Consider the following 19,064-nt stretch of genomic DNA (forward strand, 5'->3'; position numbering starts at 1 on the left):
CGTTTGAATATTTTATGACGGCCCAAAGCACGAGCATTCACAAGTACTTGCCGTAGCTATTTCGGGATTTCCAAAGTAAACTGCAGATGCCTTCTTCATTTTCTGAACGACCATCAACGCGCCGGTCCGCCCGTTTGCAAGTTCTGGGTAGATCCTTACTGAAATATTGCCTCTACCCAAACTGATCCGGAGACTCTACCTCTCCGGATTTACAGTAGAAGGACCTCAACCATCACCCAGTGCACACTCCCACCCTCCCTCCCTTCCTCCCTCTCCCCCAACACCAGTGGGGGGTACTCGCCCAAGGTCACACAGTCAGCAGATGGGCAGAGGAGCCACCGAGAGCCAGGGACCCGACGCCCAGCCCTGGCGGCACCATCGAATATCCCCAGAGGCTGCCTCAACACTCTTCCTAACAGCAGCCAAAGCCGCTGCAGGTTTGCAGCCTGACCCCTGATCCTGACGACGCGGGTCCCCACGTTCCTCTCCAGCCGCCACGGGACCCTGGAGCTGGGACGCCCCTGGACTCACAAGTTGGCCATCCAGGCTTGGCACTGCAGGGGATGGACGTCCCTGGCGAACCCCTCCCGGTCCCGGTGAGGCTGAGACCCGGCAGGGCGGCGGGCTGCTCGGAGGTCAGCTCGGAAAGTTGGCACCTGAGACCGGGTCTCCTGCCTCTCGGTTGGCGGCTCTTGGCGCTACATCCTGCAGATCTCTTAAAACTTAAGCAACACACTGATGCTGTGCAACGACTGAACCGTTGCAGGCCCCGAAAGAGGCGCCCCGGCCGGCCGGAGCGGGGACAGAGCGGCTGAAAGCAGCGGCGTGTCGCCCGGGGCCGGGGGAGCGAGCGGAGCGCACGGCGGCGGCCGGCGGCCGGCGGCGCGGAGGGAGCCGGACGCGGGCGGGGGTGCATGCAGATCGCGCAGGCCCGGGCCGTGGGGGGAACAGCAGCCCCCCAAAACTTTGCGGCGCCGGGACCTCGCCCTTACCTGCAGAGGAGGCGCCGCCCGCGCGGGCGCGGACCCGGGGCTCTGGGCGAGGGGCGGCCCCGCCCCGGCGGCGGGCTCGGACGCGTGCGAGGCTCGGGCAGCGGCTCGGCTCCGGAGCGGCTCGGGCTCCGCCTCCCGCGCGCGCTGCAGCCGGGGAGGGGGGTGAGGGGGACCGGGCCCCGCCGCGCCCGCGCCCGCGCCGTCTGGCCGCGGCAGGTGCTGAGGCTGCAGCTGCGCGGCCGCCAGCTGCCGGAGCCGCGACCCCCGCCCCCGGGAGGAGCCCCGCGCGCCGCCTCCCGGGCCCCGGAGGTCCCGGCGCCGCAGTGGGCGGTCCCGCTCGCACCCGGGCCCTGCCGCTGCCGGCGGCCCCAGCTCCCCGCCTGGGCACGCCGCGTCCGCCTGGTGCCCGCAGGGAGTCTGAGGTCGGAGAGAAAGAGGGCTCCCCAAGGTCATGCAGACCGGCGGCGGCGGCGGTGGGGCCAGAACTGGAACCCGAAAGAGCCCAAGGAACGACCCTGCTTCTCCAGCCTCCCTGGCCCTGGATCTCCCACCCCAACGCCTTCCCGGGAGCCCGCAGCCACGTGGGGCTCTGGGGATGCAGAGGTACCCGGGGGAGATGGACGCGGTGGGCCCGCAACTGGCACGAAGAACTACTTGCCCTGCCTCTGCCAACTCTTTCTGCGCTGGGACGCTGGGCTCCTTCTGCTTTCCTTCGGCCTCTCCAGCCATTCTTTCTTGGTCTCCTTGACTGTTCCTCAAACCTCCAACCCCTAAAAGGCTGGGGTGCCCTAGGACTCTGCACTTAGCACTCCTCTCACTTCCTGGGCCATCTCACCACGCCCCTGGTCCCAGTCCTACCACCTTTCTATCTTTCATACCCAAATGCATGCCTCTGTCCAAGCACACACACACACACACACACACTCTCTCTCTCTCTCTCTCTCTCTCTCTCTCTCTCTCTCTCTCTCTCTCTCTCTTAACATATGCTTTATTGATTTTTTACAGAGAGGAAGGGAGCGGGATAGAGAGTTAGAAACATCGGTGAGAGAGAAACATTCATCAGCTGCCTCTTGCACACCTCCTTTTGGGTATGTGCCTGCAACCAAGATACATGCCCTTGATCTGAATCAAACCTGTGATCCCTCAGTCCGCAGGCGGATGCTCTATCCACTGAGCGAAACCGGTTAGGGCCAAGCACTCTTTTTCCTTGTTGAAATATCTCCTCAACACCTGTACAATAACTACCTTTTGTTCCTAGGGCATGTCATATTTTATAACAGTAAAAATAACTATAATTTATTAATTTATTACTATTGATATGTGTCAGGCACCATGTTAAGTGCTTTACACATAATATTATATTTCATGTAATAAAAGGCATAGGCAGTGGTTCTCAACCTTTTTAATGCCGCGACCCTTTAATACAGTTCCTCATGTTGTGGTGACCCCCAACCATAAAATTATTTTTGTTGCTACTTCATAACTGTAATTTTGCTACTGTTATGAATTATAATATAAATATCTGTGTTTTCTGATGGTCTTTGCGACCCACAGGTTGAGAACCGCTAGCAGGGTTGCCTAAGACCATCCGAAAACACAGATGCTTATATTACGATTCATTAACAGTAGCAAAATTACAGTTATGAAGTAGCAACAAAAATAATTTTATGGTTGGGGGTCACCACAACATGAGGACCTGTATTAAAGGGTCGCGGCATTAAAAAGGTTGAGAACCACTTGCATAGTATTAAACAATAGTCTTAAGCCAAACTGCCTGGGTTCAAACCCAATGCAGCCACTCATTAACCTGGATAATCTTGGGAAGGTTCCATATCCTCTCAGTTCTAGGTTTCTTCCTGTGCAAAGGGAGCATAACGACGCCTGCAACCTAAGAATGTTCTAAAAGGAGTTCCTGGAGATGGAACAGTATTCATTACCTCCCCACCGGCACTGCTCATCCTGCTTACAGTCAGCACTAGTGTACGCGGCGGGGGTGACTGTGCTCCTGTTACAAAGAAGGAAACTGCGGATCCAAGAAGTAAAGTCCTTTACTCCAGTTTCCACAGCATTGAAGTCACTGCGCGGGGGCTCCTATGTGACTCTAAACCTCGTACTACCAAATGCTTGGCATGAGCTTTTACCCTGCTCTGCGAGGCTTTCTTTTCTCACTTTTACCACAACTGTGAGACAAACCCTTCTTCCTCCTTTAAATTCTGATTTTAAAAAAAGAAAAAAAAAAAAAGTCTTCTCTTCTAGGTTTTCCAGACCCTCCTTTGTGCCTGTGCTGTATTTGGTTTATTCTTTGAATAAAGCACCACGCACACCACAGTGTAATGATTTATTTACATGGTTGTCTTCTTGAGACCTCCTTGAGAAAGACAAGATCTTATTTATTTTTGTCTTCTTACAACTCCATAGATATTTGTTGAATGAATAAATAAATCAAAAAATAAAATATACAAAAGATTCTCAAAGAGTTTTACCCTCTTTTGAGCTGTCATCTTACCAGCTGTCATCTCAATTCAGATCACGTTTAATCTCTCTTTTTGTCACTCTGAAGTCATTTTTTATTAGAAGGTAACATCAAATGATCCATTATTATTATAGCACAAGATAGTCCAGCCAGTGTGGCTTTGTGGTTGAGCATTGACCTATGAGCCAGGAGGTCACAGTTCGATTCCCAGTCAGGACACATGCCCGGGTTGTGGGTTCAATCCTCAGTGTGAGGCTTACAAGAGGCAGCCGATCAATGATTCTCTCTCATAATTATTTCTATCTCTCTCTCCCTCCATGAAATCAATTAAAAATATGTTTAAAAATAATAGAGCAAGATTCAGCAAGACTGAAATTCCTCAGACTGCTATTTGGCCATGCCTTGTCCTTCTCCTTTTTAGTGACACTGTGTAATAACCCATAATGAGACGCTGTGTTGCATCCTAATGAGACTTCCTGACTCAAGCATCTGAGGTTTGAATTATTTCCCACAAGCACCATTTCAGATAAAAGTTCGCTTTCTCTATGGCATGAGTGTGCCATTTGTCATCTGCTAAATGCCCATACCTTCTCCTTATCCACATTAATCTCCTTTGCATTCAACTATTTCTGGATGCTGACTTCATAGTAAGCTTTTCTATACAATTTTCTTCTTAGAATGCCTAACTCTTCCTGACTTCATATCTATTGTTCCCAAAATAGAATAGTTTACTCCTTCAAATTTCAGCTATACAGTCTGCAGCGATTTAGGACATGTTTCTGCTCGTCCTCAGAATGATCAAATTCCATATGGCTAAAAAAATAACATAATGCCGGGACCGGTTTGGCTCAATGGATAGAGCGTCGGCTTGGGGACTGAAGGGTCCCGGGTTCGATTCCGGTCAAGGGCATGTACCTTGGTTGCGGGCATATCCCCAGTAAGGGGTGTGCAAGAGGCAGCTGATCGATGACACTCTCTCATCGATGTTTCTAACTCTCTATCTCTCTCCCTTCCTCTCTATATAAAATCAATAAAATATATTTAAAAAATAAAAATAAAAAAAAAAATAAAAAATAACATAAAATAAAAACCCTAACCCTGTCATTTTGTATGGAGTTTAAGTCAGATGTTGGAAACATTTATTTTGTTTACCAGAACAAATAAATTGGCGATTTTAATGCCTTCATATCAAACCAATGAGAATAGTGCAGGTGAAAAAGGAAGTGGGGGTAGGGGGAAGTGGTTCTAGTACTGTCTGCCTCTTGCCCAAGTCCCCTCACTCTTCAGGCAGCAGAAAAAAGGAGTGGGATACCATGACCTTCAAGGTCTCTCAGATCTAAAATGACATGATTCCTTACTGGGCCCCCAAGTGGCCATTCACTCAGCATTGTTGAGTGCCTACCGTGGGTTTATTTTAAAGAATTAGTGATTTACATATAAATCCAGACTGGGGATGGGAAATGGAATGGTTTGGTTAAGAGAGTGTTATTAACCCTGGTCGGTTTGGCTCAGTGGATAAGCGTCGGCCTTTGGACTGAAAGGTCCTGGGTTCAATTCTGGTCAGGGGCATGTACCTTGGTTGCGGGCACATCCCCATTAGGGAGTATGCAGGAGGCAGTTGATCAATGTTTCTAACTCTCTATCTCTCTCCCTTCCTCTCTGTAAGAAACAAAGATAAACAAAATGTTTTGTTGTTTTTTTTTAAAGAGAGAGAGAGAGTGTTATTATACCATATAAGCTGATTACATATTTTTAAGGTTGACTTAATACTGAACAATAAATAAGGCGGTTTCATTGAGACTTTAATGAACCACGACTCATGGACCACTGGAGTGTTATGGGGGGCCCACTAGGAACAGCCCCAGCTGAGTTCCATGAGCACTGTGGCGAGCTGCTCTTAGAAAAGCAGTGCCCTGAATTCGAGGACCTCGTTCTGTCCCTACCCTGCTCTGTGGGACATCAACTCTCTAGGCTCTAGTTTACTCTTCTGTCGAAGGAGGAAATGACCCCTTACAGGGGTCTTCAAACTACGGCCCGCGGGCCACATGCGGCCCGCAGAGGAGTCTGATCCGGCCCGCCAGGTTTTTTGGGCAGTGAGCGCAGCCGAGGTGTTACAGTAGGAATTAGTAGTTCATATAGTCCGGCCCTCCAGCTCTCTGAGGGACCGTGATCTGGCCCCCACTTTAAGAAGTTTGAGGATGCCTGCTATGACAACCAGTTCTCTTGAGCTCTAGACTGAGATTAAAAAGCTAAAGAAAGTATTGTCTGTTAGAAGGCAGGTTCTGCTGTTGTCTGCAGAAGGAGCAGGGTGCTTGCCATGCGGATTGTATTACCTCTTGAGGACAAATAAATTGTTGCTTTATAGAGAGAAATGACGATGCAAAAACAACATGTTCTTACTCCCACAATTCTAGGACACAGAAGCAGACATTCACTGCTCACTTCTTAAAAATGAATTGTACAGCCGAAACCGGTTTGGCTCAGTGGATAGAGTGTCGGCCTGCGGACTGAAAGGTCCCGGGTTCAATTCCGGTCAAGGGCATGTACCTCAGTTGCGGGCACATCCCCAGTAGGGGGTGTGCAGGAGGCAGCTGATCGATGATTCTCTTTCATCAATGTTTCTAACTCTCTATCCCTCTCTCTTCCTCTCTGTAAAAAATCAGTAAAATATATTAAAAAAAATAAATTGTCCAGTTAACTGCAAAATACTAAGAATAGGGAGCTGGGCTAGGTCCTCTATGATCTGTGTATTAGTGAAGAGCGATCAGTCTCCCAGGATTCTCCAAACACAGCCATTCTTCCAAAGATGACCTATTTTCACTTTTGGGGAGAAGAGGGGCAGCGTTAAAGTTTGAAAAACGTGTCTCCTTTGTAGATTGCTTCTTTTGCTCGCCTATAAGCCTTGTCTGCTGAAGTATCTTTTCCTGTTTCTAAGCACAGTCTCAGCTCGTTGATGAAAGCTGGTATTCTAATCCATTGCTAATGCAATGGGCTTAATGACTTGGATGGAAACAGAGGGAAAGGATGGGATATTTGCAAAGATTTGGAAATGGTTATTACAGTCGAAATATATATTTGTGCTCATGATGCCTCCCATCAGACAAGTTTTTATCTCATTCCGCAGATGATAACTCTTTCTGTGTCCTGAGAGACAGGTACGAAAATATGAGTGGCTTTAGCATCTTTTAATCTTTCCTTTCTATCTCTTTTTAAAATTATTTTTTTCGCCGAGACTGGTTTGGCTCAATGGATAGAGCGTCGGCTTGGGGACTGAAAGGTCCCGGGTTCGATTCCGGTCAAGGGCATGTACCTTGGTTGCGGGCGTGTCCCCGGTGGGGGGTGTGCAGGAGGCAGCTGGTCGATGACTCTCTCTCATCGATGTTTCTGGCTCTCTATCTCTCTCCCTTCCTCTCTGTACAAAATCAATAAAAAAAATATATTAAAAAGAAATTATTTTTTTCTCTGTTGGTTCAACTTTTGAGAGACCAGCTCCTAAGATCATCTTCAAAGACATGCCCTTGAGGCTGTGGCCAGTGTCTTGTGTGATCCTGCCTTGGCCTGGCTGCTAGGTCTGCTCCAATCCCCACAGGCTCCATTCTGCTGTGAACCTACCAGGTGACAAAGCTTCATACCCCTGCCTTGGTCTCCACAGCCCCAGAGGCGGATGCCACCGTCTCTCCATCACCACTTCCTTCAGATAAACCTAAAGGTGGGTCCCAGATTACACAAATCCTTTTCCTTCTCTGAGCATGTCTCAATGTCTTTATCTTAATAGCAGGGGTCATAATGTCCTACATAACTCAATCTGCTATTGGGAGAATAAAATAAGATGATTTTTCTCTCTCTGGTGTTTTACAAATCGTAAAGTACTATGAAAAAGCAAAGGAGAGGAAAAAAGCTAAACAACTAGAAGAGAGGACTCATGTTAAGATCTATTTAAAAGAAAAGAAAATACATTTCTTTTTTAATATATTTTATTGATTTTTTACAGAGTACAGAGAGGAAGAGAGAGGGATAGAGAGTTAGAAACATCGATGAGAGAGAATCATCGATCAGCTGCCTCTTGCACACCCCCCACTGAGGATGTGCCCGCAACCAATGTACATGCCCTTGACCGGAATCGAACCTGGGACCTTTCAGTCCGCAGGCCGACGCTCTATCCACTGAGCCAAACCGGTTTTGGCAAAAAGTATATTTCTTAAAATAAAAATTTTAAGAAGATTCAAGTAGAGATTGAAAATTGTAAGTGAGGAAAAAACAGTTTTGGGAAATTAAGAAGACAGTTTCTAAATTTAAACATTACAATTGTGGAAGTAAAAAATAGAATGAACATTACTGAAAACAGATTGAACGGTTTGAAAGATAAAGGAGAACCAACCTATAGTACCAAGCCAAAAATACAAATAAATGGAAATTATGAGTGAAAAGATTTAAAAACATGGAATAAAAAAAATCTAGAATCTATTCAAATAATAGGAGTACCAAATGGAGCGAAAATAAGCAGGGAGCAAAGCAATAAAGAAATATTAGAACAAAATCTTATGGACTTTAAAAATAACTTGCATTTTTCTACACTGAATTCTATACATCGTAATTTAAAAACACAGACCTAGGACTTCCAGTTCTGAAAATGATCTAGGAATACATTTCCCCCTAGTTTCCTGCTAAATACAGCTAGAATACCTAGACATAATGTATCAAACAAATGCAAAAAAACAAACTCTTGCTGAAACCGGTTTGGCTTAGTGGTTAGTGTCGGCCTGCGGACTGAAAGGTCCCAGGTTCGATTCTGGTCAAGGGCTTGTACCTTGGTTGCAGGCACATCCCCAGTAGGGTGTGTGCAAGAGGCAGCTGATCGATGATTCTCCCTTATCGATGTTTCTAACTCTCTATCCCTCTCTCTTCCTCTCTGTAAAAAAATCAATAATATATATATTAATATATAAAACCTCTTATGAATGATGGAGTGAGAAGGAAGACCAGCTAGGGACCTCAGGACGTAAGGAACAACATGGAAATGAATTCCCTGTGGTTTCTTCCAGCCTCCAAATATCCCAGATGGGGCACTGGAGAAGTCCACAGCTAGGAAATGCGAATAGGCACAAGCTGAGCTTCACAGCCAGAGGAATGGGAAAGGGCAGCCTAACGAGACAGAGGCCTTTGTGACAACACGCGCCTTGTTCCAGCCCATCACCCCGGAAAAATAACACACAGCGCGCCCACGCTCCCGCCCTGGCTGGTACAGGCTAAGTGAGGTGGGGAACGTAGACTCCCACCCCTGCCCTAACGTAACAGGACACGACTCCTGCTCCACACCAGGGTGGTGACAGCAGAGGCTGAGCGGTGAACTTGGCTTCCATCTCCACCCAGAGTAATGAGACATTCCCTTTCCTACCAGTACAGCATCAGGTGAGGCCTGCTCAAATAGAAAATTCAAATAGGATCCAGAATCTCATAACATAATATCCACAATTTTCATCATAGCAGGAAACAAAAATTTCACCTTACATGGGAAAATGACAATCAACAGACGGCACAATGGACAAGCTATAGATGCTGGAATTTTCTGACAATGCTTTTTTTTTTTTTTTTTTTTTAGCAGCCATCATAAAAATGCTTCAACAAGCAATTATGAATTCTCTTAAAACTAACGAAAACAGAGAAAATATCAGCCAAGAAATAGAAGTCATAAAAATAACCAAATAGACATTACAGAATTGGGAAACACAAGAGAAGTTAAAAGCTCACTGGATAGGTTTCACAGAGATAACAAGACAAAAACAGCAAACTCACCCGACCAGTGTGGCTCAGTAGTTGAGCATCAACGTATGAACCAGGAGGTCACGGTTTGATTCCTGGTCAGGGCACATGCCCAGCTTGCAGGCTCGATCCCCAGTGGGAGGCGTGCAGAAGGCAGCTCATTAATGATTCCCTCTCATCAATGATGTTTCTCCTTCTCCCTTCTTCTCCGAAGACCCTGGTGAAATTTCTATACTGTAAGAATAAAGAGAAAATGGGCTGAGCTTCCAGACAATGTGAATAACCTACCTAGGAAGGAATGAGAACCCTCCATAATTATTTTGTGGACTCCAGAAACAATCCTTGTTAAAAATGCATTGAGACCTAATATTTGGTAGACACTATTCTAAGCAGTTTGTGCAATTTCATATTAACAATTCTCTGAGGTACATATTATTAGTACCCCCATTTTATAGATAATGAATCTAAGGCTAACTTTCAAAGGTCACTTCATTAGCAGTGCTTAGATTCAAACCCAGGCTGCCTAATGACAGAAACTAAAGAATGCGTACACGTTAGCTAACTGAATAGGGGAGTTCCCAGGCAGAGAGTACAGCCCCTGGGAAGGTTCTGAGGATGGGAAGGAACACCTATTTAAAAAACACACACATATTTTATTGATTTTTTACAGAGAGGAAGAGAGAGGGATAGAGAGTTAGAAACATCGATGAGAGAATCATCAATTAGCTGCCTCTTGCATACCCCCCACTGAGGATGTGCCCACAACCAAGGTACATGCCCTTGACCGGAATTGAACCCGGGACCTTTCAGTCCGCAGTCTGACGCTCTATCCATTGAGCCAAACCGGTTTTGGCAGGAACACCTATTATATACTGGGATTTTAATATATACTACTAAGTACCACAAAACCCCAACAGGCAGGTATTAGGGTGACCATTTTGCAGACAAAAAGATTCAGCAAAGTTCAGTTAATTGCTCAACATAACCCAACCAGTGGGTGATGGAGCCAGCATTTAAATCTGGGTCAGCCACTACCCCCTATTAGATCAACAGGCTGGAAAGACGTTTAGAATGTATTTCCCATGGTGGTTGTCTTTGCCAGCCCAATAGTTTCCCTGTGTTGACCCAGCAATTAAAACCTTAAAGAGAAAGGCATCAGCCACCTTCCTGCAAGATTTTGGTCAAGCCTTCCCTGGGTCTGAGTGTCTTCATCTGTCAAACAGTGTTTTTCTAACTCGGCGGTAAACAGAAATCCAGTGTCGAAGACAGGTCAAGGCGGAGCAAACCTGACTGGGGGAAGCCAGAGGATGAGGGGCTGGTGCTAGCTGGATCCTCTTCAGCTGAAATGCTCTTTGGCAACTCTAAATCCCGGAAATAGTGCGTGGAGAGGCCCTGGACACAGGGGAGCGTCCCGGAGGCATTCTCTCCCATCTTCCGCGTAGGCTGGGGAGGGAGATGGATGGCCTAGATTTCCTTAAAAACAAGGCTTTATTCATGTTTCGTTACTACGCACTGTGAGCTGCAACACTGTGTGTAGTCTTGTCTTTGAATCAGAGGGATGTTCTGGGAAGGGTTTGGGCTTGACCAGACGTGGCTTGCATTCCAGCTCTCTCCCCTTTGCTAGCTTTGTGACCTTGGACAACGAATGTGACCTTTCAGTTTTCTCCTAATAACGAAGAGGTAATTCTGCCCTTGAGGGGTATTGTGAGGATTTAATGAAACAATAAGGACAAAGTACCTAGTGTGTGATCAGGGTGTTGTGTAGACTGTCCACAAAAGGCCGCTATTATTATGCACTTGGAAACTCTGACATCTTGACACTTTGCCTTTTTCTTTTTCTTTTTTTTCTTTTCAATTTGTAGAGCTTGGGTCTTCTGTCTTTTTTGGTTTTTGTTTTTATTTTTTAATGCAGATTGATTGACATGAAAAGAAAATGATACTTTTTGAAAAGGAATGCTGCAGTACCATAAATATAAGGAGGTGAATTAAGAAAATCCACACACTTATTGAACTGGAGAAATGATGTGTTTTCATAATGTGAACCCTGATTAATGACTGTTATGCATACTGATTAGGTTGGGACCAAACAGCAAGAGTGTTCACAAAATAATCCATTATGAAAACATACATTTAAAAAAATAAAATAAAAGATGCCTTCATGATCCTAGTATTGTCAGACAAGGATAATCTGACTTCACAGACTTTCTGTCTTAAAGTAAGTGACGTTTTGTGCATCATCATATAGTTCAGACACAGCCTAAACTTCCAGAGCCTGGGCGATCTGGGAGCATGTTTTACTAGGGGCTAAAGCCATGGCGGGTTTCCTATAACGGACTATGAATTCCTGCCACTTCCCATGAAGCTTAATGGGAGAGCATTTCAGAGCATATGGTACTTTTGTCAACTGATACTAATGTGCCCATCAGTGTGGCTCCAGAGGGAATTCTGGTCTATGCCTAGAGAATGGCCACTTGAAGAACAGAAATAGCTCCTTATATCCCCACCTCTCCCACAACTCTGTCCTCGGCCCAGTCTCCCCTCTCCTTTCAGTTCTACCAGGAGGAGACACAAGAGGTTTGCCATGAATGGCATCTGCACCATCCACACGTGAGCCATAATCCCTTCAGGCACATCACCTTGATGTCCTTCAAAGTCCTAATGCAGATATCTTACTCAACCCTCACAATACTCCTCTGAGCTATTTGTGATTACCCCCTTTCACAGATAAGGAAAACCCAAACACGCTACCGTTTGACTGGAGATCAGAGGTAAAAGGCGGGACTATGCTGAGTCCGATGCAAAGGCTTATCTCCATGCTGGGTGTGTAGAGGCATCTACTTGGCTTGATTGGGTTCTATGAATTGCTCTTCTTTGATTGTCCAAATGAAGATGTGGCCCAAATTAAGTATATGCAAATGTATTCATTCAAATAACATTGACTGGGATCCCACGGGAAAGTCTATAAGGGGATCCTGGGCTATGGGGGGGTGGTGGTGGAGGAGTAGTATCCTGAGAAGTATAAGGGTTTTGCAGCACGTGGATGTATGAACCTCTTGGTCTTAGTAAGTGCTCATTAAGTGTTAGTTATTATTAGTGATAAGTGCTATGGAGAACACAGGGATGAATCAGACATGGCCCTGACCCTCAAAAGACTCTAAATTGTAAATGCTATATGGCCATCTAAAAAAAAAAATAAAAGAACTGAATCCCTATCTTACTTCCTATATGTTACTCTTTATTCCTAAATAAAATTCAAATAAATAAAATATTTAAGTGGTGAAATCATAAAAGTACTAGAAGAAATTTTGGAATAATTTAAGCTTGGAGCAGAGAAGGTCATAAGCATTAATTAGAAGATTAATAGGTATTATTACATAAAAATAAAAATCCTTCAAGGGGAAAACACTATAAACATAGTCAAAAGATACAAAAAAATTAGGAAGAATTTTTGTTATACATATGACAAATAAATGGATAATATCCTTATGCTATATAAACTTTCTAAAAAGTTTAAAAAACTAACAGCAGAGTAGAAAACTAGGCAAAAGATAGAAATAGATAAATTATGGTAAAGCAATTACAAATGGCTCTAAACATCTACAGAAATGCCCAACCTCGTTCATCAGAGAAATTCAAATAAAGGCAGCATTAAGATATCATGTGTTACCTATCAAGAAGTCAAAGATTGCCGAAACCGGTTTGGCTCAGTGGATAGAGCGTCAGCTTGGGGACTGAAAGGTCCTGGGTTCGAATCCAGTCAAGGGCATGTACCTTGGTTGTGGGCATATCCCCAGTGGGGGGTGTGCAAGAGGCAGCTGATTGATGACTCTCTCTCATCGATGTTTCTAACTCTCTATCTCTCTCCCTTCCTCCCTGTAAAAATCAATAAAATATATTTTAAAAAAAAGTCAAAGATGAAAAAGTTTCACAATACACTGTGTGGTGGAAGATGTGGGGAAACAAACATACTTTGTTGGTGGGAGTGTAAATTGGTACAATCTCTATGAAGGGCAATTTGACAATGTCTATGAAAAGTTTTTAAATGTGTACCAATAGCAAAACATTTTAAATAACTTGAGCCCTAGCCGGTTTGTCTCAGTGGATAGAGCATCGGCCTGTGGACCAAAGGGTCCAGGGTTCAATTCCAGTAAAGGACTCGTACCTAGGTTGCAGGCTCTTTCTCGGCCTAGCCCTGGTTGGGGGCTTGTGCAGGAGGCAACCAATCAATGTGTTTCTTTCACATCAATATTTCTCTCTGTCTTTTCCTCTCTCTTCCACTCTCTCTAGAAATCAATGGAAAAATATCCTCGGGTGAGGACTTTATAAAATAAGTAAGTAAATAAGCAACTTGAATGTCCATCATGAAAAAATGGAGAGATTATGGCATATCCATTTAATGGAAGGCCATGACATGATGAAAAAGAAAACCCTTTGAGTACTACTGACTGAGAACAATTTTCATGCTACTGCATATTAAAAATTTTTTTAAAGCAAGGCACAGAATCATGAATGTAATATGCCACCACATATATTTTTAAAGAGGGAAAGAACCCTAGCTGGTTTGGTGGATAGAGCGTTGACCCATGGACTGAAGGATTGTGGGTTCGATTTCAGGGCATATACCTCAGTGGCAGGCTTGCTCTCCAGCCCAATCAATGTGTCTTTCTCATATTAATGTTTCTCTCTTTCTGTCTTTCCCCTTCCCTTCCACTTTCTCTAAAAATCAATGGAAAAATATTCCAGGTAAGAATTAATGAAAAATAATAAAATAAGTAAATACATTTTTTTTAAAGGGAAGGAAATAGTTCTTTAAGAATACACATGAACTGATAATAATGGCTGACTCAGGAACTAGAACTAGAAGGTTGAAGAATAAGAAAGAAAGTTAGGCTTTTCACCCACACCCTTACTATCTCCTGGGTTTTTATTTATTTTTATTTTTATTTTTTAAAATATATTTTATTGATTTTTTATAGAGAGGAAGACAGAGGGATAGAGAATTAGAAACATCAATGAAAGAGAATCATCGATCAGCTGCCTCTTGCACACCCCCCACTGGGGATGTACCGGCAACCAAGGTACATGCCCTTGACCAGAATTGAACTCGGGACCCTTCAGTCCGCAGGGTGATGCTGTATCCACTGAGCCAAATCGGTTTCAGCTATTTTTAAACTTTAATGTTGAAAAAATCTTTTAACCTAGAAATTCCAGTTCTAGGAATGAACTCTATAGATATATGTACATATTTGTTCCATATGTACAAAGATACTAATGGCAGTGTTTTAGATAAGGGCAAAAGACTGGAAACATCCTAAATGCTCACTAATAGGGTAGGACTTAATATATTATAGTAGAGTCATACAAAGAATAAAAAAGAAGGGGATGGAAGAGAAGAGGTCAATGCGGGGAAGGAGGACATATGTAATCCTTTCAACCATAAAGATTTTAAAAAGAGAAGAATATTCATTAAAAAGAATAAGAAAAAACAAAGTTGGCAACACTGTTTGGAGTAATAGAGACTAATCTTAAACAGTTTTGAATGAAAAAAAAAAGACTATATGTAAAACAGTCTATATTGTGTGTTTATAATATGCTTTATGTAGACTATTCAAAACTCTAAGCTATTTCTGAAAAGATATACAAACTGCCAATATTGGTTGCTAGGGAGTAGAGGGGTTCAGGAAGAGACAGACATGGGAAGACAACTTTCTTTTCACTGTATAGCCCTTTCTAGCATTTGAATATTTTACTCTGTGCAAATATTATCAACAACAACAAAATTTAGACACATCATGTAAAAAAAAATAGGGGCCTTGTGTAATTGAGCTGAAATTTGCCTCCCTGCGAGTTCCGCCTGTTGATTCAGATGCTATCATTAGGGTCACATGTAAATGAGGTTTAACCCCTCTCCTACTAGATGCTTGTGAGATATTTGAATGCTCTGAGTCTTCATTTATCCAGCCAACCTCCCTCAGCATTCCAAACAGCTTGCTGTAGGAGAGGTCCTTCCTTAGCCTGGTCTCCATCTTTGGGCCCTCTCAGATCCAGGGATTTCTTGGCAAGAGCATCACAGAACACCGAGCAGGCTTCCAGCATCCCTGCATGGCCACAACCAGTGGGAAGTGGCAGGAGCACATCTTCCCTAAGGGACCCTGCCTGGATGCTTTTCCTTCCTTCCGGAAGGTCATCCTGGACCTCCCTGTATTTTTTCTGCAGCAGAATCTGGATTTAGAGTGGCCGAAGGAAGGCATGGATTAGAGCACAGAGTGACCTGCTTGGAAACGTAATTTCATGAAACATTTAAGAAATACCAAGGTGGTTCAGTGATGAGAGACTGTGTTCATGAAAGCAGCCCCAAGGGTCCTGGGGAAGAGCGAGATGCATCTCCTGGCTGAAGATGTGCTCGCGCATGCGGGACTGTGCTCCCCCGCGGTGGCTCCGCACCAATGATAAGGACGCGTTCCAGCGGCTCTGGGGAGGCAAGGGGCCGCCATGTCCTCTCCGGGTCCCCTCATGTCTGCCTCAGCCCCTCTCGGGCCTTCCTTTTCTTCCTAAACCTAATACTTATTTCTTCTGACTGTAAAGATACTATATATCCATGGTGTAAAATGTAGAAAAGGTGGACATGTTAAAAAAGAAAACCCACAATCTTACCACATAACACCATTTTTTTCTGTTTATATTTAGTTTGTTTGTTTTTATAAAATTGACTGTCTGACATACAGGTTTGTATTCTATTCTTTTGACTGAATGTTTTAGCCTAATGTTTTTCCGAGTTCACTGTTTTCAAAAGTATGATTGGTCATGCTTCCAAGTGCTCTTTCCTGAAGATGCACTGTGATTTCCTTAGTCATTCACTTAGTTTTAGACGTTTTATTTCCAATTTTCCCCAAATAATGCTATAATCAACATCTTTGTACATAAAACAACATCTGTTTCCCTGATTATATTTTAAAATAAATTTCTAAAAGTGGAATTTCCAAGTCAAAGCGCTCTTGACACATAACTGTTAAATTGCATTTGAGGAAGAATACACCAATTTACTGTGCACATGCAGGTACCCATTTTCCCTCACCTTTGTCCAACCGGGCATTTTCACACACACACACACACACACACACACACACACACACACACACAAAATACTAAATTTATAGGGAATAAAATGATATCCCATTACTTTTTTTAAAAAATATATTTTATTGATTTTACACAGAGAGGAATTGAGAGGGACAGAGAGTTAGAGACATCAATGAGAGAGAAACATCGACCAGCTGCCTCTTGCACACCCCCTACCGGGGATGTGCCCGCAACCAAGGTACATGCCGTTGACCCGAATCGAACTTGGGACCTTTCAGTCCGCAGGCCGACGCTCTATCCACTGAGCCAAACTGGTTCCGGCATATCCCATTACTTTTTAAAATGTGTTTGCATTATTTGATTGCAAGGGAAGTTAACTGTGTTTTCATGTGCTTATCAATATTTAAAATTCTTATCCTGTGAATCATTAGTTTAAGTTTGTGTTGCTATTTAAATGTTGCCCAGAATTCAGGAGAGTTGTATAAAGTGCCTGCCCCATATTATTGCTGTCAGAACTTAAGCCAATCAAGCCGCATTTTGATTATAAATATTTTTTAATATGTTTTATTGATTCTTTACAGAGAGGAATAGAGAGGGACAGAGAATTAGAAATATCGATGAGAGAGAATCATCGATCAGCCTCCTCTTGCACACCCCCCACTGGGGATATGCTCACAACCATAGTACATGCCCTTGACCGGAATTGAACCCGGGACCATTCAGTCCGCAGGCCAACGCTCTATCCACTGAGCCAAACCGGTGTCGGCATGAATATTGTTTTTATATAAGCACCTCTCCCCAGCGCTTGCTTCCCTCCTGGAGCAGCAGTTCAAAACAAACAAAAGACATCTAAACAACGACTTGCTTATTACACAGACGTAAGTTGCCCTCCATTATCTGACATGAGGCTAATTGAGCTAAAAAGGCTCCTGATGAGGAATATCAGTGTTGCCGAAAATGAATCCTCATGTCTGGTAGTAAGTGCTCTCTGTAGTAATCAGAATAATTGTGCTCCACGGTTCTGAAAAGCAAGGATTCTTCCTGTTTCATTGTGTGGGGAAGAGGAGACAAGGGCTGAGAGCTGAGATGCCTGGATCCTCGTCCCAGCTCAATCTCCAATGCTCTTTTCTTTGGGAAATCTGGGTCATGAAGCAGGTACTAGATGTGGTGAGGACATCACCCTCACCTTACCGAGAAGGAGATGAGGTTCTGAGAGCAGAGGCCGTTAGGCAAGCTTATAGGTGTCTTTTCCAAGGGAAACGGCTATTTTGAGAAGAGAGAAGAACGGGCTCTCGATCTGCAGGACTGGTTAGACGGAGCCGATGTGGCACCAGAACAGCATGGATGTAACTATGCGTTTGATCACTCACAGGGGGGCCCACGTGATGACCCCTGAGGTTTCTCCCCAGCTCTGATACACTGTGAGTAATTGATGAAAAAGTTATCCTTGTCTCCTGAGCATAGACGGAGTCCCAGTGTGGACCGGTGGAATATAGCGACTCACCATGAGCACGCCAGACCACTCAGGTGTCTTGAATATGAATATGGCTTGCATGTAAAGTGGCTGCCTCTCCAAAATATGCACGTTTTCTACCTGCTTTGCCTGCCTCCCAAGGCGGCTGTGTAGAGATATTCTATAAGGAAGCACGCTCTACAGCTCAAGGGATGGTCATCAGCACCATCCTAACCCATCCCCAGACCCAGACCCAGGTCAGCCCCGCTGAAGGGAGCCTTGCACCATCACCGAGGGTGTGGATGGAGTGAGAGAAGGTCAGGGGCGCTGTCTCTCTTGGTTGGCCTCCTTGCCAAGGTTCTCTCCATGCACACAGTGCTCATTTTCGTCAGCTTTCCCCGTGTGGAACCTAGGGCAGCACGGCCTGAGATAGGTGTCTAGTGATACGGAATTGGGTGACAGAACAATGAAGACTTGCAAGGCAATGATCATTCTAAAGTCAGGAGAGTGATTCCTTTCAGAGGAATGGAGTTGAGCCTGCCCATGGAGGGAGCCCTGGGTTGCCTTGCCCTAGATTACAAGAATTCATTATATATAACCCTTATAAGAACTCTTTAAAAAATACATTTGTGTACAGTTTTCTGTTTCTGGGTATGATTTCCCAAAGAAAAGAAGTTAAAACAGAAGCTAGACAAAAACAGTACAGGCTAATGATTTCATTTCATGAATCTGTGTGTTAGAGGTCAAGCTAGGAGTGACCCTTGGGTAGGGCTAATGTCTAGAAGGAGACATGAGAGGGCTTCTGGGTAATGTTCTGTTTTCCATCTGGTTGCTGGTCACATGGGTGAGTTCACTTTGTGAAAATGCATGGGAGAGAATTAATCTGTTAGTGTTCGTGCCACTGTTATTTTCTTTCTTTCTTTTTTTTTTTAAATATATTTTATTGATTTTTTACAGAGAGGAAGAGAGAGGGATAGAGAGTTAGAAACATCGATGATGAGAGAGAATCATCGACCAGCTGCCTCTTGCACGCCCCCACTGGGGATATGCCCGCAACCAAGGTACATGCCCTTGACCGGAATCGAACCCGGGACCTTTCAGTCCACAGGCTGACGCTCTATCCACTGAGCCAAACCGGTCTCGGCGCCACTGTTATTTTCAATTGCCTGTTATTTGCAGCTGAACCTGATCCAAAGTCTCATGATGACTTAATTGCAGTGTCCTCTCTCTGCCACTGTCCCTGTGATGCTGCCTGCCCTGTGGGACCTTAACAACTGAGCATTCTCTCCTCCCCGGGAACCAGAGG

General features: G+C 44.4%; 1 protein-coding gene across 2 annotated transcripts in view; it reads right to left on the minus strand.

Moving 5' to 3' along the window:
- FRMPD1 (FERM and PDZ domain containing 1) overlaps positions 1-19,064 on the minus strand; it is a 102,007-nt gene that overhangs the window by 60,380 nt on the left and 22,563 nt on the right. Inside the window, exon 1 of one of the 2 annotated variants that reach the window (XM_036433287.2) lies at positions 993-1,137. The exons of the other annotated variant lie outside the window; for it this stretch is intronic. The gene's annotated coding sequence lies outside the window, so the exon portion shown is untranslated. Of the gene's footprint in view, positions 1-992; positions 1,138-19,064 lie in introns of those variants that run through there. 2 annotated transcript variants of the gene reach the window in all.

This window comes from Pipistrellus kuhlii, unplaced genomic scaffold, assembly GCF_014108245.1.
Source record: "Pipistrellus kuhlii isolate mPipKuh1 unplaced genomic scaffold, mPipKuh1.p scaffold_m20_p_12, whole genome shotgun sequence".
Lineage (NCBI taxonomy): Eukaryota > Metazoa > Chordata > Mammalia > Chiroptera > Vespertilionidae > Pipistrellus > Pipistrellus kuhlii.